The following is a 27,065-nucleotide window of genomic DNA, read 5'->3' as shown; positions in this document are numbered from 1 at the left end:
ATCATCATGCCAATAGGAGGGCGCGAATCCATCGCCTTCCAGGGCCACAGCTCCTTGACACCTGTACTGCGGCACGGAGATAAGCTGGTGGCGGCTTCATTACGCTCTGGCGAACGTTCACGTGGTCATCCATGAGTCCAGTGGAGGTCGTGCAAGGACCATGATGGCCAAGGAGTATCCTACACTGGTTACATCTCTTCGTGGCGATCATGTTTCCCGACGGCAGTGGCATTTTTCAACAAGACAATGCGCCATGTCACAAGGACAGTCGTGTGATGGAGTGGTTCGAGGAACACAGTGGCGAGTTTCAGTTGATATGATAGCCCCCCAGCTCGCCACATCTGAATCCGATCGAGCACGTCTGGGATGTGATAGAACTTGAGGTCAGAGCACAGCGCCCCCCCCCCCCTCCTCCCCGGAATTCTCGGGAGTTAGGTGACTTGTGTGTGCAGAAGTGATACCAACTCGCACCAGCGACCTATCAAAGCTTCATTGCCTCGAGATGCGTCGCCGCTGTTATCCGTGTCAAAGGCGGTTATTAGACAGGTGATCATAATGTTGCGGTTGATCAGTGCACTTAGGCGTCGCTGCTTTGGAAGTACAGAAAAATCTCCTCCGCTGATAATGTGAACAATCATAAAGAATAGAAAACTGTTAAAAAATGTCATTCTCTTACGTGTTGTTCTGAGATTTACTTCAGATATACAAACAATCCTGCCGTAGGAACATCTGTAAGTGAGAATTACAGTAGAGATTGAAAATTCCGCTTTAACTTTTAAGGTCTTTAATTTTTTATTTTTTATATTTCATTGCTTAGTTCGCGCCCGATTTCGGTGTACTACGTATCATCATCAGGTCTGATACTGAAAATAAACAAGAGAACAAAGATAATAATTTTTACATGCACTAGCACGCATAAGAAAACAAAAAAGAAGTGCCCTATAGCATTTTAGAAAACAGTCGTCTGGCTAGGGGCGCTAAAGTGTAAGTCAATTAGAAAGCAACATCAAGCGGTATGCATAAGCTTTAAGTCACCGACTCACAGTTTGGAGTTTTACTGCGGTTCTGTACTGTCTCTGTTTCAACGTGTTCCTTTACCATCTATAATGTACTCTTAACGCTTTCGTGCGACTTTTTTGTAATATTTTTCCCTTTTGCATGTAAATCACTAATTCGAATTATGAACTGCCGGGCTAGTTGGCCTGCGTTGTTCTTCCCGTCAACGGATGGCAGTACTTTTGTCACTCTGGTTTACCTGTTTGCGCTACTACATGCTCTGCGCTCGCTGGTGGTACACCGTGTCTTATACTCTCCAACGCAGCGCCTGGGGTCGCAGCACTAAAACTACTTCTGCTGGTGTTCATTCCATACTTCACTACCCAGTCGTCCGTGGTGTTGTCTGGAGTAGCTTTGGCATTGACCAATGTTTTCCCACATCCAGCCCGACCGCTGTTTTCTAAACTGTTATATGGTACTTCCTTCTTGTTCTCTCACGTGCACTAATGCGTGTAAAAATTATTATTAACTTCGGTCTCCTGTTTATTTTCTGTATCACACCTTCACACCCGATGATGGGCACGTAGTAGCCCGAAACACGCCGTGCTCTGAGCATTGAAAAATAAAAACTTACAACTGAAGTGGTATCTTCAATTTCTACTTCATATATGTTGTTCTGAGTAATAAGCGATTTGTCTCCAAATGTCGTAAACGTTAAATACCAAAACAACCAAATATATTAGAGTTCTCAAAAGCGAAGCGCAGTTATGTCATTTAGTACTGAGTTGGCGTAGATGTGAGCTCTTTCACAGCCTTCGGCCCTCTGCAGTTATAAACGACGTCCCACGGTACAATCAGAGGAATAGCATAGCTTAAAGAAAACACGAGAAGGCGACCGTAGATCTTCAGTATGGTCAATGAGCTCCTGAATAACAACAACGTGACAGATCGTTCATGAAGTGGTTGGTTCAGTTATAACCCGCAAAGAGATTCCTTAAACACTTCACTATCATATGTTTAGGAAGACTTTCTTATCACTTACATTATTGCCATACATTTGGATTTTTACCCTGATTATTAAATATCTGAATTTAAAATTCGAGGCATTTTCGCATGGATTATAATATTCCCTTGCACACCCAAATAGCCGCGCGTGATTAGCCGAGCGGTCTCAGGCGCTGCAGTCATGGACTGTGCGGCTGGTACCGGCGGAGGTTCGAGTCCTCCCTCGGGCATGGTTGTTTGTGTTTGTCCTTAGGATAGTTTAGGTTAAGTAGTGTGTAAACTTAGGGACTAATAACCTTAGCAGTTAAGTCCCATAAGATTTCACACATATCTGAACATTTTTGAACACCAAGTACAAGCACGCTTTTACGCCAGTAGCTTTTTATCTCATCCGATGTTTGCTGGTACCAGCGTCGCATTCATAGTTGCAAATGAGTTGAGAAGCAGGAGCAGGATAAGATACGTACTGAACTCTTTTTATGCGGTCAAATTATGATTCTGTGATTGTGCTGCGGTCATAGAAAAGCCTTTTATCTTTGTTGGATCCAGCTGTTGTTAATTCCGGTACGTATCAAAGTGCCGAGTTCTTAGTGTCTTTTCGTTTGCTCGCATAATTCCAATTAATTGTGCACATAATTCATACTTCAGACAGAGAGTGTTATGGGCCGTTTCTCAAATTTCATCGACGTTACAAACTAAGCAGCGGAAAGTTATTGCTGTTGTGCAGACACACTCCTTTTCTAGGAACAAAAAAGTAAATAAAAAGGAAAAACCTTGCCTTTAACGGCGGCAGTCACATAAGTTCCAAAGCATAGTCATCTTCTTATTACTGTAGAGAAGATGCCCAGATGCCGTAATATCGCGAGTCACGCAAACCGTGCTGACAAATTAGGTGCGAGCTAGCGTAAAGTGGCCACCATTCAATCACAACTATTTTGAGCAGCTACGTCCTCTAAATGTTTTTGTGCACCCAATGTCAAGGTCCGGAAGACGTTATTAGCAGGTGAGGCCAATCTTTCTCAGTGACTGGCCGTTTTTTGCTGTTGTCCTTGATTGCGTAACAAGGAGAGTTTCCATATTTGTTTTATATATGCTACGCCAACCGAGAACAGCGCATATAATAAGCCAAACGACTTCGCAAGGAGCGCGGCATTCCTCTGTGAAATATTCTTCGAAATAATATAATAGCTTGAAAAATTAATGAAGAAATCATAGTTCCACTATTATTGCTTTTCAGTATCGCCCTTACTTCATGACAGTACTGGCTAAAAGCATCAAAATTAAAATCGTTTGTCATATTTGCGGAAACAACAAGCACACAACAGCCAACAGAAACCTTTAGCAGTGTGAAAACCTCCCAATACATCCACGAATATCAATCTATGAGAAATTAATAACAGAAGGTATGTCGAAGTTAGCCGTTAATTTCTTACTACTTCTAATTTTGGTAGAACATATTTTAACTACATGAGTTTCATACGCTGACATAATGGCAATGCTCAGCTTTCCCGGAGATCTGTCAACCATACTAACTGACAATAGCAATGGTGTAGAGGCATTCTAAAGTTCTGCGTCGATCCCCCTAACTGCAGGGTTACGGATAAGATGTAAATAAGCACTGAGGGATGGTTCGGCCCCTCTTTTTTATTAAGCGGTCAGCCGACCACATATATAGTTCTCCTTCCGTTAAGCAGCGTCCCATGACAGGATCGTTGCAGAAGACGCTTGTGTAAGTGGAGACACTAATTAAGCACCTTTCGTGGAAATAGAGAGCTGAATAATTTGAATATTTTACGTCTCTTAGTATGTTGCGTCGTACGGAGACTTTTCCAAACGATTGTTGAGTTTTAATACATGACAAGGTAGCTGATGAATAGATTTTATCTGTGACGAATCACGTATTTCTGTGGGCGTACCACGAAAATCTGAAAAGAAATTTTTAAAGTGTGTTCCTGGGGAACAGTCGTAGCTATTTCGCTTCTGAGAACAGCCAGTGATCATACCACAAGATGTGTATGTTGACATCTTGTAAGGCCTCAGATGATGACTCTGCTGAGCGCCCTAAGTCCATCATCCTTATCATCATCACGGTCAGCCCAATCATCCTAAGTAAACACTTAGCAGTGATGTAGTATACCGCCGGAACTAAATTTGTACCCTGCGCCTTAGCATGTGCACAGTTCCTCATTTACAATATTCTGGGAAGTATCTTGCAAGACGGCCATGCAATTGTTTTCCGAATATTGATCGATTGTCCAGTATTAATATCACGTCAGCCGAATTGAAGCACGTGATGGAGTTCAGAAAAGACACTTCACAAGACAAGTCTTGCGTTTAACGTGAACACCTGTTTATGCAACACAGGGAACTTTTTTTTTTTTTTTTTACTATGAAGATTTACTTCTCTCGAAGAGGACGTACTTCTACAGGCACGTTTTTTAAAAAAAATAATAAGAACCATTTTCATATTAAACACACACAACTGTATTATTTACAACAATTTTGTTATTATGTGAAAGCCAATACTTTTGAATGCCAATACTTTAATCTAGTTTTCAACATATTATCGCTCAATATTAAGATACTTATCATAACAAACACACAACTTCTGAATTTCATTCTCAATTTGACGTCATCAAGGCTAGGAGAAGAGTAGTCAAGCTGTTACAAGCAATAAAATGGTTCAAATGGCTCTGAGCACTATGGGACTTAACATCTATGGTCATCACTCCCCTAGAACTTAGACCTACTTAAGCCTAACTGCCCTAAGGACATCACACACATCCATGTCCGAGACAGTATTCGAATCTGCGACCGTAGCGGTCGCGCGGTTCCAAACTGAAGCGCCTAGAACCTCTCGGCCACTCTGGCCGGCTCACCTTCACAGCGCCACGTCTAGTTGCCATATTAGAATTCACCGCATTAATAACCATAAAAGATATTTTTAAAATATTTCTTCAAAGAAATGTTTTATAGCCAAGACTGTGTTCAAAACATTATTTTATTGAGCTGTTTCGAAAGGTAAGACTTATCTCCAGCTCTGTAACATTATGCATTTACATATATCTCATTTACCCTTGTTATTTTTGTTACATTATCACAACTGAGGAAATGGTAGCTATACATTTATATACCTTTAAAAACTGAATTGGTTGTATGTCCTATTCCGTTCATTCATTACTCATGCCACGTTAATATTTTTGTGGAGAGTATGTTGCACACTCCACATAGGTTAGTCAAAAATAAAATTATAAACAGGTTTGTAAAAAAATGTGCACAACTAAAATGCACCTCGTGGACCTTCGCAAATCTACATGCACTATGTCATCGAAAGTATCCGGACACCCCCAAAAACATACGTTTTTCATATTAGGAGCATTGTCCTGCCACCTACTGTCAGGTACTCTATGTTAGCCATCTCAGTAGTCATTAGACACCGCGAGAGAGCAGAAGAGGCGGCCCCGCAGAACTCATGGACTTTGAACGTGGTCAGGTGATTGGGTGTCACTTGTGTCGTACGTCTGTACGCGAGATTTCCACACTCCTAAACATCCCTAGGTCCACTGATTCCGATGTTATAGTGAAGTGGAAACGTAAAGGGACACATGCAGCATTAAAGCATACAGGCCGACCTCGTCTGTTGACTGACAGAGACCGCCGACTGTTGAAGAGGTTCGTAGTGTGTATTATGCAGACATCTATTCACACCATCACGCAGGAATTCCAGACTGCATCAGGATCCACTGCAAATACTATGACAATTAGGTGGGAGATGAGAAACTTGGATTTTGTGGTTGATCGGTTGATCGGCTGTTCGTAAGTCACACGTCACGCCGGTAAATGCCAAACGACGCCTCGTTTGGTGTAAGGAGTGTAAACATTGGACGATTGAACAGTGGGAAAACGTTGAGTGGAGTGACGAATCACGGTACACAATGTGGCAGGTTGTAGGTCTGGCAAATGCCCAGTGAACGTCATCTGCCAGCTTGCGTAGTGCCAACAGTAAAATTCGGAGGCCTTGGTGTTACGGTGTGATCGTGTTTTTCATGGAGGGGGCTTACACCCCTTGTTGTTTAACGTGTTACTATCACAGCACAGGCCTATATTAATGTTCTAAGCACCTTCTTGCTTCTCACTGTTTAATAGGAATTTGGGGGTGGTGATTACATCTATCAGCACGATCGACCACGTGCTCATAATGCACGGCCTTTGGTGGCGTGGTTACACGACAATAACATCCCTGTAATGGACTGGCCTGCACAGAGTCCTGACCTGGATCCTATAGAACACCTTTGGGATGTTTTGGAACGCCGACTTCGTGCCAGACCTCAACGACCGACATCGATATCCTCGAGAAACCTTCCAGCACCTGGCTGGACGTATGCTTACGAGGGTGGAAGCTGTCATCAAGGCCAAGATGGACCAAAACTATACTGAATTCCAGCATTACCGATGGAGGGCGCCACGAACTTGTAAATCATTTTCAACCAGGTGTTCGGATACTTTTGATCACATAGTGTGTGTAGCACTCTTTTGATGCTTGTCAATTGTTAAAGTAAAGTAACGTTAAGTCGCATTTATGACAATGTCTACATTTACATGACGAGTGAAGCACATCTTGCAACCTCCTCACTCGAAATGAGTTGCAGTATGTTTGTAATTTTATTTTTGACGAACCTATGTAGAATGTGCAACATACTCTCCATTAAAATATGAACATGGCACGAGTAATTAACGCGGTACGGTACTTGACGCAAAACCAAAAAAGTTTTTAAAGGCATATAAATGTATAATTGCCATTTCCTTATTGGCCTAGCTAAAAAAAATGAGGAGAGACAAAGTATCTGTAAATGCATAATGTTACAGAGCTGAACAAGACAGTCTTACCTATCTACACCCGTCAATAAACAGTTTTGAAAGCGATTTTGGCAATAAAGAATTTCTTCAAGGTACCTACAGATAGCTCCTTCTCATTATGAGAAACTTCAAAGTTTTCTTCGTCGATGACCTGTGTAATCTTTCTTCCTATACAGGATCTGTGAATTGGACGGAAAAGAACGTAATAACTGTTGACACAACCCACTCTGGGACGTGCGGCGGTATTTTGGTCCCGCTCCCCCTACCTAGGAGCCCAGTGTGGAAACCACAACGCTGCTAGGTTCAAATGACTCTCAGCACTATGGGACTTAACATCTGACGTCAACAGTCCCCTAGACTTAGAACTACTTAAACCTAACTAACCTAAGGACATAACAAAAATCCATGCCCGAGGCAGGATTCGAACCTGCGACTGTAGCGGTCGCGCGGGTCGAGACTGTAGCGCCCAGAACCGCACGGTCACTCCGGCCGGCACAACGCTGCTTGACCCTGTGCTGAAGTCACTAGCCTAGTGATAGTTTACAGCAGAGGCGAGAGGCGCGTTCACTTTCGCGCTCCCGACTTCCGCCTCTTCGTTCTCGCTGACTGCCGCCGGCGCCAGCGCTCTAAGAATACACCGCCGTCACACCTACCGCGAAAGGCAATTAGAGCGAGCAGCCGGCCGCAGAATTTCGTAAGCGGCCGTGCAAGACGCCGTAGCGCACTAACTGTTTGCTCGCTCCACGCCCACGGCTGAGGACCCAAGAAAGAGAGACAAAGCAGAGAGAACGCAGCGATAACACCGGCGCTGCCCCCAGCCGCAACACGACACGGGGACCGCAGTCTAGACTCTCCACAGCTGTAGCATTATGAAATGTCTTGACACACGTAAAGATACTCTTACTCTCTTGGACCCACAGACCGCGGTGGATTTTTGACCTCGACAAATAGCCTCCTCCACCGCGTTCTGTCCTTGGCGTCTTCTTCTCTTGTTCCAAGTATCTAAAGATCCTTGGCCACCTGGTCTTTCAGTCTTATTTTCGGTCTGCCTAAAGGTCTTTGCCCGTCGGGTTTCTTCTCCGACACTTCTCTCAATCTTGAGCCCTTCTCTCTTCTATAGACGTGCCCGACCCATCTCAGACTCCCTCCCCGCAAATATCTGGCCAATCATATCGGGCTAGTAACGGAAAAAATCACAACACCAAGGAAGAGTTGTGCGACATAAACGAGAGTTGTTAGGCGTGTTTCTACATCTCGGTAGTAGCGCCACTATGAGGATGCAAACTAGTTTTGTTTTCTTAATAAGACGCTTTAACGGTCGTGGCCGTTATTTACCTTTGAGATGGGACGTGGTGAGTTGATGTTAGTCAAGAATGCCTTTAAGGCGACAAAGGTGCCATGATCAGCACCTCGCTGAGTGTGAACGAGAATGTCTTATTGGGTTACAAGAAGTTGGATGTTCCTTCTGCGACATTGCAGAGAGACTTGGAAGCAGCGTAGCCACTGTCAATGATTTCTGGCGGCGGTGATCACGAGAATGTACGGTCGGAAGATGACCGTGCTCCGGACGACCACGTAGCATTGGTTCAAATGGCTCTGAGCACTATGGGACTCAACTGCTGAGGTCATCAGTCCCCTAGAACCTAGAACTACTTAAACCTAACTAACCTAAGGACATCGCACACATCCATGCCCGAGGCAGGATTCGAACCTGCGACCGTAGCAGTCTCACGGTTCCGGACTGCGCGCCTAGAACCGCGAGACCACCGCGGCCGGCCCACGTAGCATTACCGAGAGGGAAGAGCACCGTGTACAGTGTATGGCACTGGCGCATCGACTGCATCTGCAGCAGCAATCTGCGTAGCAGTTGGCACAGCAATGACACGACGAACTATTAAATATCAGTTACTTCAAGGACAGCTCCGACACATATTCCCTCTATCGTGCGTTCCATTGGCCCCAAACCAGCCCCATTTGCGGCTTCAGTGAGGTCAAGCGAGAGTTATTGTTGGTGGAGGTCTGTTGTGTTTTCTGATGACAGCTGGTTCTGCCTCGGTGTCTTGTGTTGGTTAGGAGGAGGCCAATTGAGGGCCTGCGACGAGCCTGACTGCGTGCTGGACAAACTGTGACTACACCTGGAGCCATGATCTAGGGCAGCATCTCTTGTGACAGCAGGGGCACTCTCGTGGTTGTCCCACGCACCCTGACTGCAAATCTGTACGTCAGTCTGGTGATTTGACCTCTTGTGCTGCCATTCATGAACAGCGTTCTAGGATATGGTTTCCAACAGAATAACGCTGTTCCACATCCCGTAATGTAACCCAACATGCTCTACGGAGTGTCGACATATTTCCTTGGCCTTGGCGATCCTCCAAAGAATCACACATGGGGCATCATCGGACGACAAGTCCAGCGCCATCCACAAACAGCTGTTATTCCATCTCTCCCTGGAGCTTAGTTGTTTTTTAGTATTTTGATCGCGCCTACTGTCTCTTTCAATGCCGGTGGTGCAACTAATGATTCTACATTCTGATATTTATGTTGTTCTTCCATTTCTGTACTTCCATCTTCAACATTTAAAGACTTCTCAAATTACTCTTTCCAAGTTTACATACCATGTCTGAAAACAAGACAAGAAAACAGTTATACTTACTAGCAGCGTATGTTCTCTTGTATATCGCCAGAGAGGCTAGTTAGTGATTTGTATCACTAAACGGCCAAAAGGTCACACACACGCAGTTGCAGGTTGCCTGTCTGACGGCTTTGATTTTTAGTATTTCAAATAATTATTGACAGAATTTAAAAATTTAAAATACTGATATTATCTACTCTTCAAGAGGTACGACTTTATGTTAACCGTTTAACACAACTAGGCGAACACTGAATACAGAAACTGACTATTAATCTTGAGACATCGTAATTCACAGCTCACAAATAACCCAGATTATGCTCATCCGGTATTTGAGAGTGAGAGCAGTTAGCAACTTCCAACAAATTTTACAAGTAATTTCAAAATTTTTCGAAATTTTCTGTCGCAGTTCCCCCCCCCCCCCCCCCACCACCACCATACACACACATAAAATAATGAAACGAAAGATGATTATCGCTTACGCTTACTACATATTCGCTGTTCGAAGTGTAAAACTTCAGCAGTCAGGCAAGACGTTTTATGTGGTTGGTTTGCTTGACCCAGTCGAGATAATTTGATGAATTTTATCCGTAGTAGATACTGTTGAACTCCGTGACTGTTCTTTCATAGGGTGTAGAAAAATTTCCGCTACCAGCCACAATAAAAGGTTATTTATTTGTCACACGACCGGTTTCAGGCTTGCGCCCAGTCCTCAGGTGTTTATACATTCATGTACATGTTTATATTGCTGGAGATCACTGTATAAATACAAAAAAATTATTTCCTGGTGACTAAACAGTACAAGTGGGACAGCATTTGTCAGAAATATATCTGTACTTACAGTTTTCCCACTTAGTTGCACACTTATTATCATTTTCACGCACATATTTCAGTTTTATAAAGTTTAGCTGCATATTTCACTATTACGATGTGCACTCGTGAAATACACTGTGTTTACATACAAACATGTGAGCTATGGTCAAAGAACTTAGACATAGCAGGTGTAAAGATGTTGCTCATACAGAAACATGTTTGTTATGGTCAAAGAACTAAGCCACAGGAAGTGCAAGGGTGTTACACATGTGCAAAAAAAGACGACGCACCACGGAGGAATTGTCCGAATGAGACGGAAATCGGTAGATATGATGTACATGTACAGACAAACAAATGATTACAACTTCACAAAAAATGGATGATTTACTCAAGAGAAAGAGCTTCACAAACTGACTAAGTCAGTAACGTGTTGGTCCATCCTTGGCCCTTATGAAAACAGTTATTCGGCTTGACATTGACTGATGGAGTTGCTGGATGTCCTATTGAGGGATGTCGTGCCAAGTTCTGTCAAAATGGTGCGTGAGATCGTCAAATACCGGGCTAATTGGAGAGCCTTGCCCATAACGGTCCAAACGTTCCCAGCTGGACAGAGATCGAGCGACCTCGCTGGCCAAGGCATGGTTTGGCCAGCACGAACACAATTAGTAGTAGCGCTTGCCGTGTGCGAACGGGCATTATCTTGCTGAAATGTAAGCCCTCTATGATTTGTCATGAATGGCAACGAAACAGGAAGCAGAACATCGTCGACATACCGCTGTGCTGTAAGGATGCCACGGAAGACAACCAAAGTGGTCCTGCAACGAAACGAAATGACATGCCAGATCACTCATGGTGATCAGGCCATATGGCGGACGACAGACAGGTTGGTATTCCAACGCTATCTGAGGCGTCTCCATACACGTCTCGGCCTCAACTCTCATTGATTTGAGTGGAACTGGCTTCAGTGATGAGTCCCACTTGGAACTGAGCCCCGATGACTTTTCTGGAGACTAGAAATCTACTCTGTGGGAATCAGCATGGGTTTCGAAAAAGACGATCGTGTGAAACACAGCTCGCGCTATTCGTCCACGAGACTCAGAGGGCCATAGACACGGGTTCCCAGGTTGATGCCGTGTTTCTTGACTTCCGCAAGACGTTCGATACAGTTCCCCACAGTCGTTTAATGAACAAAGTAAGAGCATACGGACTATCAGACCAATTGTGTGATTGAATTGAAGAGTTCCTAGATAACAGAACGCAGCATGTCATTCTCAATGGACACAAGTCTTGCGAAGTAAGTGATTTCGGATGTGCCGCAGGGGAGTGTCGTAGGACCGTTGCTATTCACAATATACGTAAATAACCTCGTGCATATCGTCGGAAGTTCACTGAGGCTTTTTGCGGATGATGCTGTAGTTTATCGAGAGGTTGTAACAATGGAAAATTGTACTGAAATGCAGGAGGATCTGCAACGAATTGACGCATGGCGCAGGGAATGGCAATTGAATATCAATGTAGACAAGTGTAATGTGGGTTGGGTTGGGATGTTTGGGGAAGCAGACCAGAAAGCGAGGTCATCGGTCTCATTGGATTAGGGAAGGACGGGGAACGAAGTTGGCCGTGCCCTTTCAAAGAAACCATCCCGGCATTTGCCTGGAACGATTTGGGGAAATCAGGATGACCGGACGCGGGACAAGTGTAATGTGCTGCGAATACATAGAAAGAAAGATCCTTTATCATTCAGCTATGCCGGCCAGAGTGGCCGAGTGGTTCTAGGCGCTACAGTCTGGAACCGCGCGACCGCTACGGTCGCAGGTTCGAATCCTGCCTTGGGCATGGACGTGTGTGATGTCCTTAGGTTAGTTAGGTTTAAGTAGTTCTAAGTTATAGGGACTGATGACCTCAGAAGTTAAGTCTCACAGTGCTCAGAGCCAAGGCAATCAGCTATAATATAGCAGGTCAGCAACTGAAAGCAGATAACTCCATAAATTATCTGGGAGTAGGCATTCGGAGTGATTTAAAATGGAATGATCATATAAAGTTGATCGTCCGTAAAACAGATGCTAGACTGAGATTCATTGGAAGAAGCCTAAGGAAATGCAATCCGAAAACAAAGGAAGTAGGTTCTAGTATACTTGTTCGCCCACTGCTTGAATACTGCTCACCAGTATGGGATCCGTACCAGGTAGGATTGATAGAAGAGATGGAGAAGATCCAACGGAGAGTAGCGCGCTTAGTTACAGGATCATTTAGTAATCGCAAAAGCGTTACGGAGATGATAGATAAACTCCAGTGTAAGACTCTGCAAGAGAGACGCTCAGTAGAACGGTACGGATTTTTGTTGAAGTTTCGAGAACATACCTTCACCGCGGAGTCAAGCATGCTTCGTCCAACGTATATTTCGCGAAGAGACCATGAGGATAAAGTCAGAGAGATTAGAGCCCAAACAGAGGCATACCGACAATCTTTCTTTCCACGAAAGATACGAGACTGGAATAGAAGGGAGAACCGATAGAGGTACTCAGGGTACCCTCCGCCACACACCGTCAGGTAGCTTGCGGAGTATGGATGTAGATGTAGATTACCATCGAGGACGCATCTGGCGATGCCTTGGACAGTGGTAGGATACCAACATGACTGTCACTCACCGTACGGCCCAACAGCCAGGATTGATGGTCTGGGATGTCATTTCTTTTCATAGCGGGACCCATTCGATGGTTATCTACGGGAACCTTAGAGCACAGTGGTACAATGATGAGATTATGTTTCCTGTTTTGTTGCTCTTTATGGCAAGCCATCCTAGCCTTGTATTTCAGCAAGATAATGCCCGACCGCACATGGCGAGTGATTCTACTGCTTGTCTTTCCGCATGCCAAACCCTACCTCGGCCACCATAGTCGCCGGATCTTTCCCCAACTGAGAATGTTTCCCGCATTGTGGGCAGGGCCCTCCAATCACCTAGAGATTTTGATGATCTAACGCACCAGTCGGACAGAATCTGGCACGATATCCCTCAGGAGCGCAACCAACAACTCTTAAATCAATGCCAAGACGAAAAATTCCTTCCATAAGGGCCGGAGGTGCACCGGCGCGTTATTGACTTGCTCAAGTTGGGAAGCTATTTCTCTTAAATAAACCATCCAAATATTCTGAAATTGTAACCATTTGTTTCTCAGTAAATGTTTATCACGTATACCGATTTCCGTCCCATTCTGCTTATTCGTTCGTTCTGCATCGCCGCCTTTTTTTTTTTTTTTTTTAGATTACATTTTCAAGTGATCCTATTTAGTGATAAGCCTTTTTCTCTCTCTCTCTCTCTCTTTAGAGGTTTTTCGTGTCAGCAAGGCCCAGAGTACTCGACTGTTTGACTACGAGCGTTGTGAGGACGGAGTGCCGTAATCCGAGAGGGCAGCGTGTAGCTGTAGTCAGCTGGACAGCGGGCGGCAGCGCGAGTTTTTGTGGGGACATCGGAGCGCTTTGGGGCTGGCGGGCGGTACACGGAATTTGGCGACCCGGCCAGGCTGCAGGCTGTGGCCGCTACCAGGCACCGGACACCCGTGGGAGCTGCACTGCGCCGCCCACTAATTGCATTCTGCGATGCCGTCCCGCATTCCTCTCCATCGCAGAGCAACCGGCGCGACTGCCCGAGGCCACTCTAGCATTAAACCCATGGCGTCCGCAGTGCTCCGGGGCACTTGAGGACAAAGGACTCACTGACGCTTGTCACCATTAACGCCATTATCATCAGTGATCTGCCTCAGGGCATGTCTTCGTATGAAGCTCTCCGTGCAGACTACTCATTTGCTGCCCTCTTCGTGTTCTCATAATAGCTTTCTATCCTTATACTCCCCATCATCTGGTATCTTCTGCGTCCTTTTCTTCTTCTTCAATTCATCTTTCCTTCCATAGCATCCATCAGTAAGCAATTTCTTCTCATTCCATGTCCAGCAAATTGTGTTAAACAGTATTTGGGAGTGACAGCAGCTTTCCTCATTCCCTTTGCAATTGTGCTTTCCTCTGTCATCCTCTTCCCAATCTGTAATGGTATTTTCTGTTGTTGTTGTTATTGTTGTGGTCTTCAGTCCTGAGACTGGTTTGATGCAGCTCTCCATGCTATTCTATCCTGTGCAAGGTTCTTCATCTCCCAGTACATACTGCGACCTACATCCTTCTGAATCTGCTTACTGTACTCATCTCTTGGTCTTCCTATACGATTTTTACCCTCCACGCTACCCTCCAGTACTAAATTGGTGCTGCCTTGATGCCTCAGAACATGTGCTACCAACCGATTCCTTCTTCTAGTCAAGTTCTGCCACAAACTTCTCTTCTCCCCAGTCCTATTCAATACCTCCTCATTAGTTATGTGACCTACCCATCTATCTTCAACATTCTTCTGTAGCACCACATTTCGAAAGCTTCTATTCTCTTCTTGTCCAAACTATTTATCGTCCATGTTTCACTTCCATACATGGCTACACTCCATACAAATACTTTCAGAAAAGACTTCCTAACACTTAATACTATACTCGATGTTAACAAATTTCTCTTCTTCAGAAACGCCTTCCTTGCCATTGCCAGTCTACATTTTATATCCTCTCTACTTCGATCATCATCAGTTATTTTACTCGCTAAATAGCAGAACTCCTTTACTACTTTAAGTGTCCCATTTCCTAATCTAATTCCCTCAGCATCACCCGACTAAATTCGACTACATTCCATTATCATCGTTTTGCTTTTGTTGATGTTCATCTTATACCCTCCTTTCAAGACACTGTCCATTCCGTTCAACTGCTCTTCCAAGTCCTTTGCTGTTTCTGACAGAATTATAATGTCATCGGCGAACTTCAAAGTTTTTATTTCTTCTCCATGGATTTTAATAGCGACTCCGAACTTTTCTTTAGTTTCCTTTACTGCTTGTTCATTATACAGATTGAATAACATCCGGGAGAGGCTACAACCCTGTCTCACTCCCTTCCCAACCACTGCTTCCCTTTCATGTCCCTCGACTCTTATAACTGCCATCTGCTTTCTGTACAAATTGTAAATAGCCTTTTTCTCCCTGTATTTTCCCCTGCCACCTTCAGAATATGAAAGAGAGTATTCCAATCTACATTGTCAAAAGCTTTCTCTAAGTCTACAAATACTAGAAACGTAGGTTTGCCTTTCCTTAATCTTTCTTCTAAGATAAGTTGTAGGGTCAGTATTGCCTCACGTGTTACAACATTTCTACGGAATCCAAATTGATCTTCCCCGAGGTCGGCTTTTACCAGTTTTTCCATTCGTCTGTACAGAATTCACGTTAGTATTTTGCAGCTGTGACTTATTAAGCTGATAGTTCGGTAATTTTCACATCTGTCAACACCTGTTTTCTTTGGGATTGGAATTATTATATTCTTCTTGAAGTCTGAGGGAATTTCGCCTGTCTCATACATCTTTCTCACCAGATGGTAGAGTTTTGTCAGGACTGGCTCTCCCAAGACTATCAGCAGTTCTAATGGAATGTTGTCTACTCCCGGGACCTTGTTTCGACTTAGGTCTTTCAGTGGTCTGTCAAACTCTTCACGCAGTAACGTATCTCCCATTTCATCTTCATCTACATCCTCTTCCAATTCCATAATATTGTCCTCAAGTACATCGTCCTTGTATAGACCCTCCATATACTCCTTCCACCTTTCTGCTTTCCCTTCTTTGCTTAGAAATGGTTTCCATCTGAGCTCTTAATATTCATACAAGTGGTTCTCGCATAAATTTCAATGCAACCAAAATCACGATCGCAAGGAAGTCTAGTATGACCTACCACGGGAAAATAATGCTGCACAGGTCCAAATCTTTTGGTGGCAACGAGAATCCTTACCAGGGCAATAAGATACCAATTCTTTGCCTGGCCTTACAGTTATCTGAGATTATGTGCAGGTATTTGGCTTGAGTGTTAATTATCTCCAAGTATTTTAATAGACAGCTCCCAACCTCATCTGAACCCCTTCCTCTGTCCTCATCACTCCACAGGAACCCCAAAAAAGTATATTTTAGATGTGATATCACAATTGCATCTTTATTTCAGGACAAATACTCCTAATACCTGCCAGGAAAAGGGTGTCCCTACTGTTTCACAAAACAAATTCATGGCAATTTTTGTGTCCGAATGTAATATAGGCTTCAAACTGCCAAAAAGCGACACATGTTCAACATGTGATGCCTTTCTAACAGCAACGAGTAACCCAGAATTATGTACAGAAAAAATTACACAAAGGAAAAAAAAAACATGAGTTGCATCTAAGAAAGGCTGATAGCGGGTACAATATGATCGTGTCTTTAACTTCTCTGGCTAAAGAGAATGTGAAAGACAACCACTTAACAGCCATGAACACGCAACAAACGTTTCACACGCCAAAACTAACAGTTGGCCCAGCATTCAACACGAGAAAAATGTGGTCGTATAACTACGGTACCCGCGATTGTGGATCAAATAAGGAATACATGTTCCTGTGGAGTGATGAGGACAGAGGAAGGGGTTCAGATGAGGTTGGGAGCTGTCTATTAAAATACTTGGAGATAATTAACACTCAAGCCAAATACCTGCACATAATCTCAGATAACTGTAAGGCCAGGCAAAGAATTGGTCTCTTATTGCCCTGGTAAGGACTCTCGTTGCCACCAAAAGATTTGGACCTGTGCAGCATTATTTTTCCGTGGTAGGTCATACTAGACTTCCTTGCGATCGTGATTTTGGTTGCATTGAAATTTATGCGAGAACAGGCGTCCTATAGTATACACGCCAGATGAATGGGCAAAAGTTGTCAAATCTGTACTCCAAAAAACTTCATTGTCACGAAAATCCACGGACAAGACTTCAGAAGCTTGTGCGATCTGAAGCCATTAATCTTCATACCCACTCTATTCATATCTGGAAATCCCATTCGTTTTAGTGAAGCGAGTCAATTTAAGTTTTAGTACGAGTATAAAGGCCCCTTCACGCTAATTGTGAAGCACTGCTACTCAGTTTATGTCAGTGGATCAACTTAGCAAGAGGAAAGGAAGACCTGCTGGACCAGCTCCATTTCAGACGCCAGTAAAATATACAAAGAAACTTCAGATTAATCAGAAAAAGACTGATGACATACTGTCTCTTATGATCTTATGGTATACATACCTACAGCATATCAAAGCTCTTTCTGGTTATGTGCTGGACATAATGTGAACAATGATAACGTAGAAGAACTTCCTTGATTTCACATTTACAGTGTAAAATGAAGTATTAGAGTGACTTATCTGTTATGTTTCTGTGTATGTGAAAGTGCAAAAATCGTTGAAAATTACTAGTTGTTATATATTTTACAAAATAAAACCTTTAAAACGTACTTTGTGTTCTAAATTATTTTCAGGGAGACACAGTCATGAGCCATTTTCAACCACATCATAATTAAAATGACTCTCAAATTAATGTTACATAACAGAAACAAGATCGTGTAATTTACACAAGGTTTGCAATGTATTAAAGTAGAATTAAAAGCAAGAAGGAAGTGTCAATTTTGTCTTCAACATTTTTTTATTTCCATGAAACTTGGAATTCGCTGTATCTCAAAACTAGTTGAATGTGGCTTGTGACTGTATCTCTTCGACCCCTTCAAATGTATAATTTAACGTTGCCGAGGATGAGCGGAAAGTATGGAGAGAGTGGCTGGAGGAACGGGAGAGGGGGGAGAAACCCAGCCAAACATATGTAATTAAATCTCAGTCTGAACTGAGCAACAAAAAAATGTATAACAGACTCATACGCTAGCAGTCCAGTGTCTGGAAATCCATAAATCCTGGTGATTGGATAGCAGTCAATGGCCATCAGATGTTTGGTACTCACAGTGCAATTTGCGTTAGCCAGACAGCTGTCCACCCATCCGCCACGAGAACGCCTCGCTGACTGCTTGACATTCGGCACTCTGGGTTCTCGCTCCGTGTTCGGCAATGGTGAACGTCTGCAGGGTCGTCTGCAGCTGTCGGCCCAAAGCGCACAGCGGGCGAGAGAAATCTGCTCCTCTCCTGCAATGGCTCGATGTCCGTCACATCTGATTGTACACCTCGTTTTCCTCCGATTTCCATCTCATTCACTCAGTGCCCTGTAGCCCGTACAGCGAGAGAAGATCCCTCACAGTTGAGCTGGGCGTAGCGTGGCCCCTCCGCGCCTCTAGCAAGACCCAATCACGTAACGCGATTTTGTTTACGTTTCTACGGCAACATTTCAGTGCTGGCAACAATGCTGCTAGCTGTCAGATATGTTCTTTCGCCGCACCTATTACAATACAGTGTTAACCCCGCTGAGCAAGCTAATTGCATTGGTATTTCTTCAGTGTAATACTTTTAAAAGTTATAATTATGAGGAAAACAACTACGTAAACGTATGGACATGGAGACAAAGGTTGCCGCTGATATCGTCCAGATCACGAACTTCACATTATCGCCAATAGTTCCACATTGATGGATATAGTGTAGGAAGTTAGCTGACAGCTAGACGAAAAGCTTGTCCTGTTTCTACCTCTGCTGCTACCGTTGATGTCGATCAAGGTCGTGCTTGGAGCTGTTATTTCACTACACCGTTCCAGTTGTAAATGTTCTCACTGCATCGATATCGTATATCCGCATCCAATCAGCAAATTTTCCTGTGTTCATCCCAATGGTTTATTGTGATTTTTCCTCTTAACTTTTCCGAATATTGCAGCTTAGCCTTGTTCTCCTTAGGAGCAACACTTCAATTGACTGTTTCTCTTGTACTCGCTGTCTGCGCCCACTTCGGACTTCTAAACAGCAGCCTAGATTCTCCTTTGTAAACTAAATAACATATTGTTGCCTATTCAGGAACAGTGTCTGTTAGTTCTGTGAGAATAGAACAACTGGTTTTCAAACTCCGGAAAGGTAAACGATATACACGCTCGTCTTATTCCAAAATATCTATTCATTAAGTTTTTGCAAACCTGCGACACTGTGAGGGTTCTGCTTCATGCTTGATTAGCTCTGCCTCTGATTGTGTTAAACTGATCAGCGGAGTGGTTTCTCCAGCAACGTCACGTAACGACCCACAAGTTGTAAAATCTGAGCTTACGTTCAATGACAGAAACGAGAGTTTCAAGTAAATGGGTATACAGTAAAAGTGATAAACAAGAGAATTTTCTTCGCCAGGAGAAATTGAGGTACCGGCTGATCACAAGAAATTGCCACGAATCTCGAGAATAAGTGCCATTTCCCAATGTCGATCGCCTCCCTAGTCGAATGAAGCCGACAAGAGGTCTCAGTCTGAATAAACTTTGCATCGATAGGGTGCCCACAGAACTGCTTACAAACAATTAGGAAGAGACAGATATATAGAACGAAAAATAAACAAAAAGAAAAAAGTTTGAGCCGCTGCCTTCGGTGCGGAAGGAGCCGGCTTCGATTCCCGGTACTTCCACAAATTTTTTCTGAGGTAGAGATGTCTGAAAAGGGGCCCACTGAGACTCTTGAGGACAATTAAGCAGCTGCTAGATAGTTGTTCCGAACCTAGGGATAAATTATCACCTGAGGGGTAAAATAATACTTTCTGAAGAGTAAAAAAAATGGATTCATTAATGATTTAGTGACCACTCAAAACGATTTTTTAAATGTAAGCACTATTGTGGTACACTCTAATATGTAACGGAGCACCATCATCTGTCATTTGACATCCACTTCTGGATAAAAGCGGCCTCTAGATAATTCCATGCACTGCGACTTTCCAACGGTTCCTGATTATTTCCTATTGCCATCTACCTACCTACCTTCCGTTACTTTTTCTCAGTCTTCGGTTATTTCTTGGAATCCACATGAAAATTTCGTTTGCCGATGTCCCATCCACCTTCCTGGCTGTTATCCACTCCACATTCACCTTTTTCTGTATCTATCACAATTACGTCTTCGACTCTAGTCAACCCGTTTATTTGCTTTCTTGTCTTTCCCAGTAATATGCATCGTCCACCTCTCCATTTGTCGCTGAGTATCCCTCGAAGTCTGAATGGTTTTCACGTTAAAGGGCCAGGGCGCAGTGTAAAGAGTGATGAGCACTCGAGATCGCACTAACCCTTCTGTTTATTTCTTTTATCGTCCATCCGGTGGTAGCAGTTATCTCTCGTTGTCATCAATAAATTCTAATAGCAGCTATTTTTCTGGTATGGGAAAGTGACAAGTAAATATCTGGGCTCTAAGATCGAACACTGTACTGACGGAATATTTTCAGACAATGAAATTCGTTCGAAACCACTATTTCTTGACCTCAGAAGGCAACATGCTCCATAGAGATTTCCTTGAAACGGAATAGATCTTAATTTAGCGGAAGTCCGATGATTAGTAGTAGATCTGTGGTTAATAGCTATTATTATTGGAAGAACTCTTAAGAACACCGATTCCATTTGCAACATACGGGTGTGAACGTACACCTGCGACTACGATGGGAACAGAAACAAAAGCGAAGAACTGAATTAACATTATTTCTTGCTGCGGTGAAAAACGTAGAGAGCATGGTAGTTTCAGATGTTTGAACTTTAGCTAAGAATTAAAAATCATTTGTCATTTTGAAAGATGGGCGTTAATTACTTACAGTTTAATGTTTGATTAGGTCCAAAACTGTGTTCTGGGTATTGGATATCATCTGGTCTCGTTCAGGGGTAATGGTCTCAAAAGGCAGGGAACGACTGTGCTAGAATAAAGAAGCAGAGACATCACTAGATTTCATCTACTGGCAAGGATGGCTGGAGGGATTTGGGACGTGCTGATCACGAGTTTCACGATCATAGGTCGCTCCTCATACTGCCCTGTAAGTAGAATTCGGCCAGTCGGAACAGCCCTAAAACCTATTCTGTGAGTGGTGCTTACGTTTAGTCCTAAAAGTCACTTTGTAAGTATATTGTGGGGCCTGTGCAACACGGCAGAAGTAAGTAGTAATTGAACCACTGCACGACAAAAATGAAGTCTGTAATACACTTCTGTGTCTGGAAGATAAACATTTCAACCAAAGTTTACAGTGTACCTGTAACTACAACTTTGTAATCATGAACAGAGTACACGTGCAGTGCTTGTCACTACTCAGATAATACTTGTTAGAATATTCAAGAAAAACTTCACCTTATGATGATAATTTGACCGTTGAAACTTGCTAATGAACTTTATTTTGGCCGGCCATTGTGACCGAGCGGTTGTAAGCGCCTCAGTCCAGAACCGCGCTGTTGCTATGGTCGCAGGTTCGAATCCTGCCTCGGGCATGGATGTGTGTGCTGTCCTTAGGTTAGTTAGGTGTAAGTAGTTCTAAGTCTAGGGGACTGATGACCTCGGGTGTTAAGTCCCATAGTGCTCAGAGCCATTTGAATTTGAACATTATTTTAAAGTGACTGAAGCATTAAATCGAATGTTTCTTGTGTAGCCTATTACCTTCTTAGTCACAGTTCTTCACAAACAGTCGGTAATGGATGACGTATGCCTTTGATTAGGATTAAACTCGGAAACGACAGATAAGTGATCCTAACTACGGCGGTGCACGGAAGTTGCGAGATGCTCTTGGGCTGTATGACGACGGACGGAGCATTGAAAAAAAAATGTTGGAATGATCGGACTGTTGTTTCGCGCGCTTGTGAACTGTGACAATGGACGCTGCAGACAGTAAAGCCCGCTTCATACAACCGACTTTGTGACCATTACCGAGTTCTCGTGCTGGGTGCGCGTCACGTAGATGCGTGAAAAACCGATTACGTCGCAAGCTGTAATGATATAATGATTGTGCTCACTGTCGGGTTCTGAAATTTTGAGTACGCTTTGAACTGCGCACGCCGAATGCCGAGATGTCGTGTGCTAACGTCTTATGTGTCTTCTTCATCCTTATTTTATTACTTGCTTCCTACTAGGTGGCAGGTTGAAAAAGTTGCAAGAGGATTTTACTATTTTTGTTAAAAGTTTTCGCGCACGAGGGAACCGAAATGCCAGAAAACAAAAAGTTATTCAAATTTCACAATAGCTAAACAAAGAAAAAGCCTACATTGTGCACAAATAAATATACAGATAAAAACATATTTAAATGAAGTGGTTGCAAGAGTGAAAAGGTCAGCTCTATTGAAGAGCAACAATAGTTTTGGATTTTCCTAGCTATTACGCATTTACAAAGAAGAGCCGGTCGGAGTGGCCGTGCGGTTCTAGGCGCTACAGTCTGAAGCCGAGCGACCGCTACGGTCGCAGGTTCGAATCCTGCCTCGGGCATGGATGTGTGTGATGTCCTTAGGTTAGTTAGGTTTAATTAGTTCTAAGTACTAGGCGACTGATGACCTCAGAAGTTAAGTCACATAGTGCTCAGAGCCATTTTTAGAAAGAAGAGAATACACGAAGAATAAAGCGCAAAGGTGCTATATACTGCCTTCTGTATCTTGCATTATGTGTTTGTACGGATACGTTTCCTAGACCGCATGAATGATGTTTTGAAATGTTTGGACGACACTTTTCTTATTCTTTCCGTTCTGTGCAGTGTGGAGAGTTTATCACACGTCCTTCGTGAAGCAGCACTAACATGAATTTCGCTTTAAGTCATTAATAACATCTGTTATCACTCCTAGCTCCTTGATGCTGTTACTGTATTCCAACTTTCTGAGAGAAATATAGTCCCTCGCAATCTCACTTTCAGTACTCAAGATGTACACTTCACACAGACAGCACTCTGAGCATACGCAAATTTGGCGTAGGCAGGTAAATGAAAGTGACCACTCGAGACAAGAAAATCTCTATACTTGAATAAAAGTAGTTTAAGCGTGTGGGCAGTTTACTACTTCTGTTCTAGAACATTACATCAGCCACAATTGAGCACTTGTCTTTAACACGTGTGTGGTGGCACCAATGTAGTCAAGCCCGACACATATTAAGAACACTTCAATATCGATGGGTATCCTCCACTTCTCTGACAAAAAAAATATAGCCTTATGTAAATTCAATTATATGCAAATTATGTACTCTATGAACTACCGCTTTCATTCAACGTGACTAGAATAATTTTGAAGCTAACTGAGAAGAAACACGAACTATGTTGCATTTAAAAAAAAGGGTAAAGTCAAATTAAATATTCCTGTTGCCAGCTACATAAATGATTAGATTCTTTGTATACAACGGTAATCTCTCTGATCTCTTTCGCTTGACGTGTAGAGACTGATAGAGTAAGACTTGTTTGTGCAGTCGTAGTAAATATTTGGAATAGACCATGTGAGCACGTGGAAGTTATATTATCGTGGAAGTTGAATTCTTGTTGTGAACCAGCTGTTTGATTATTCAAAAAATACAGAAGCTAAAATCAACGAACTTTCATTATCTAGTAATTAAAATTACCGATTGAGCTGTTGCGATTTCGGAAGTTCCAGATTTCTTTGTACAGGGAAAATTGGAGACAACCATCATAACCAGAAGAAATCAATGAAACCTACATACAACCAGGTAAGTACGAGATTTATAATTTAGTATCTGAGTACCTCTCGTTGCCCAGATATGCATTTATTCCAGTCTTCTATTATTTTTCTTTCCCCCTGTCTCTGTCCATTCCCTCCTTACCTTCTCTCTGCCCATCTCCTTCACCCCCTTACATCTCTTCCTCCTCTTTCTGTCCACCTCATCATCCCCCATCTCTGTCCATCTCCTCCCACTATCTCTGTCCATCTCACAATCCGCACACTCTATGTCCAGCTCATATCCCCCACTTTCTCTCGCCATCTCTTCCTCCCCCCTCACTCTCCACCTCCTCTACCTCCGACTCTTTGTCCACTTCATCCTCCCCTCTGTCTCTGCCCATCTCCTTTTCTCGTTAGTCCATCTTCTCCCACTCTCTACCCACCTCACCCCCTTCTGTCCATCCCCTCCTTCCCCTGTCCATCTTCTCCTTTTCCTTTCCATCTCCTCCTCCTCGCTCTCTCTGTCCATCTGCTCCTCTTCCCTTTGTCTGACCATCTCCTCCTCACCCTATCTCTGTTCATCTCCTCAGTCTCCTCTCTCTGTCTATCATCTCCTCCGCCCTATCTGTGTCCATCTGCTCCTTCCACTTCTCTGTGTCTCCACTTCCTCCTCCCCCGCCCTGCTCTGTCTATCGCCCCCACTCCAACAGGGTGTTGGTGGTTCTTACCCCGCAGTATTTCTTTTTTACAGATAGTAAGCAATATGTGCACAAAGTTTTGTTGCAATCGATCGAGGGGTGTAGAAGGTCCCTTTTAACTGCAGTTTTACAAGTGTACGCAAGTCACATATATTTCAGACATTTTTAACGTATTTCACACAAATATTTTACACATATTTCACCTGAGTCTCTAACGAATTTGTCCCTGCAGTTTCGTTTTCAAACAGCTCAATGTTTATGATGTCTTGTTTTCTTAAGTACTTGTTATAAAATGACGTAATTTTGCAGGTACATCAATGTCATATATGGATAACGTCTGCGAAATGTGTTGTGAATAGATATGTAGTAAAGAAGTAACAAATTAAAGCGTGACGACTGATGCGGCAGTTTTACTGCACGAACAACGAAAATGCAGCAAGCGATAAATTTCTTCTCTTTCATTATTTTGTACGGTGTTGAACAAGAAAAACCTTTATAAACGTTTGAAGCTATGTGTAAAGTTTATAGCAAGTCGCTAAATGCTCTCTTTGTCAAATACTGGATGAATAAAATGTGGGTATTTGCGCGCCGTGGGCTACACTTCCTTTTAACCCCGAACCCTGTGATAGGCAGACAGTGCCTCCTCCCCCCCCCCCCCCCTCTTTCCCCCAGCACTTATTTCCAGACGGTAAGTGATATTTGTACCAAGTTTGGTTCAAATCGATGCAGAAGCTCGTGAGAAGATGTGGAACACACACACACACACTCAGACATACACATACATAAACACGTACATTTTTGTAATATGCATGGGTTAAATTGGGCATGACTATTTTCAGTTTTACTAAAAATGACTAATACCTATACAGTTGGTACGTCACTGGAATTGCCATCCCCTTTGAGAATAGCACATCACCACAGCTGGCTTGTTCCCTGCAGCTAAAACGGCGACAGGGCGCCTCCTCCGTGGACCCACCTAGACAGTCCAGGGAAAGCGTGTCTGCTGCGCGGACGGCTGTCGCCTGATCGTTTTTCCACTCGATCGGCGCCGCCTATTAAAACCTTCCCACTGTCCGCCCGTACAGCAGTGACGCAACTGTGGGCAGCAAAGTGGAAATCGCAGCAGCTGCGGGACCTTCAGGCAACCTGGCTCCCCACTGCGCAAGCGATTCTGTCGTCACTAAGCGGACCTGTGCCGAACCTGCAGTTCTGCACACATTACTGTCGCCATCCACATCGCAGTAAAGCCAGTATGCTAATTATGAGCCCTTAATGAGAAAATGGTGTAAGCAAACTCCAAATCCTTTGCAGTACAGCGCGTCCTAAGATTTTGCTTGTCATGAATTCGCCTGCTAACGGGAATTGCTAAGTCTACAGAAAGATCAAGGCCTCGAAAGGCTATGTTTGAACTAATTAACAACTGAAATCCAGGAAGAGATTCGGCAAATCCACGGCGCTAACCAGCAGCCCTAGAATGTCGTAACCTGGATAAAGAAAGCTGCAAACCAATGAAATACGGAGTATTACATGGACAGCTACATGACGACCTGAGTGAGCTGCCTGTAATAGCTGACAGTTATAATAACAATCTACTCGAGTTGAGTGTGTTGTTCCCTTTCGGAATTTGTCTATACAATCATCTCGTAACTGGTGTTATAATTTCTCAACATTTCAAACTTATATAGGCTACATATATCTCGGTGGTCATTTTCATTTTGAAGTTCGGGTTGTGTAGTTGTACTTGAGATTACATCATTGTTTTTTCCCAACTGCTTTATTGATATTTTGGTCTGTTCTGCGGTATCGCCCAAGAACATCGCACATATTTACATGGGCTGTGTATGCAGATGCGGTATTTGTGTACGAGTTTTGTAATGGAAGTAGTACTGGAAGAAGTTCCTTTGGATACAAGGACGCATATTTCTTTTCCACCGTGGCGGTCCCCCTGCACGTTCTAGGTGTCAAGTGACATGATCTGAACCTAATATTCTCCTCAAGATGTATCGGGAGATATAATCACATTTCTTCGCCACCAAGGTACCTGGACCTTATAGCTTTAGATATTTGTCTATGGTAATGGCTGAGAGGTGAATTCTAACAAAGAAAAAGTAAACACAAAAGACAGATTGATCGTTAAAAATGAACGCTGAGACGATCCCACAAAAAAAAAGGCTCAAGTGTCTCTGAGTACTACGGGACTTAACATTTGAGGCCATCAGTCCCCTAGAACATAGAACTACTTAAACGTAACTAATCTAAGGACATGACACACATCCATGCCCGACGCAGGGAACTAGCGACCGTACCGGTCGCGCGGTTTCAGACTGAAGCGTCTAGAACCGCTCGACCACACCGGCAGGCGATCTCACAAAAGCTGCGCGCGGTGTCGTCAAGAGAATTCGAAAGGGCACTGAAATCGGAGGTGGAATTTATGAAAATCAGCTTTGAACTTAATTATTTATCTTTGCTTAAGACTTTTTGGAAATATTTGTTTGGGTTACATTCTAAAAGCTGTATCGCTGTAACCAATAAAATTTGGATGCATGTTATATAGATTGTTTTATTCGAATTCATCTGCACTACCACCACCTAAAATATTTATTATTGCTCCAGAAACAGCCTTATAATTCTAAAACAGTTCTTCAGCAACGAAGTTAC

At 43.4% G+C, this 27,065-nt stretch overlaps 1 protein-coding gene across 6 annotated transcripts in view; it reads right to left on the bottom strand.

Annotated features, from left to right (window-relative positions):
• The window catches only part of LOC126355963 (uncharacterized), a 628,239-nt gene that overhangs the window by 410,052 nt on the left and 191,122 nt on the right, over positions 1–27,065 (bottom strand). For 3 of the 6 annotated variants that reach the window (XM_050006605.1, XM_050006581.1, XM_050006613.1), the window contains exon 1: positions 18,156–18,229. The exons of the other annotated variants lie outside the window; for them this stretch is intronic. The gene's annotated coding sequence lies outside the window, so the exon portion shown is untranslated. Of the gene's footprint in view, positions 1–18,155; positions 18,230–27,065 lie in introns of those variants that run through there. 6 annotated transcript variants of the gene reach the window in all.

This window comes from Schistocerca gregaria, chromosome 1 (assembly GCF_023897955.1).
Source record: "Schistocerca gregaria isolate iqSchGreg1 chromosome 1, iqSchGreg1.2, whole genome shotgun sequence".
Lineage (NCBI taxonomy): Eukaryota > Metazoa > Arthropoda > Insecta > Orthoptera > Acrididae > Schistocerca > Schistocerca gregaria.
This window is presented reverse-complemented; position numbering and strand designations above follow the sequence as displayed.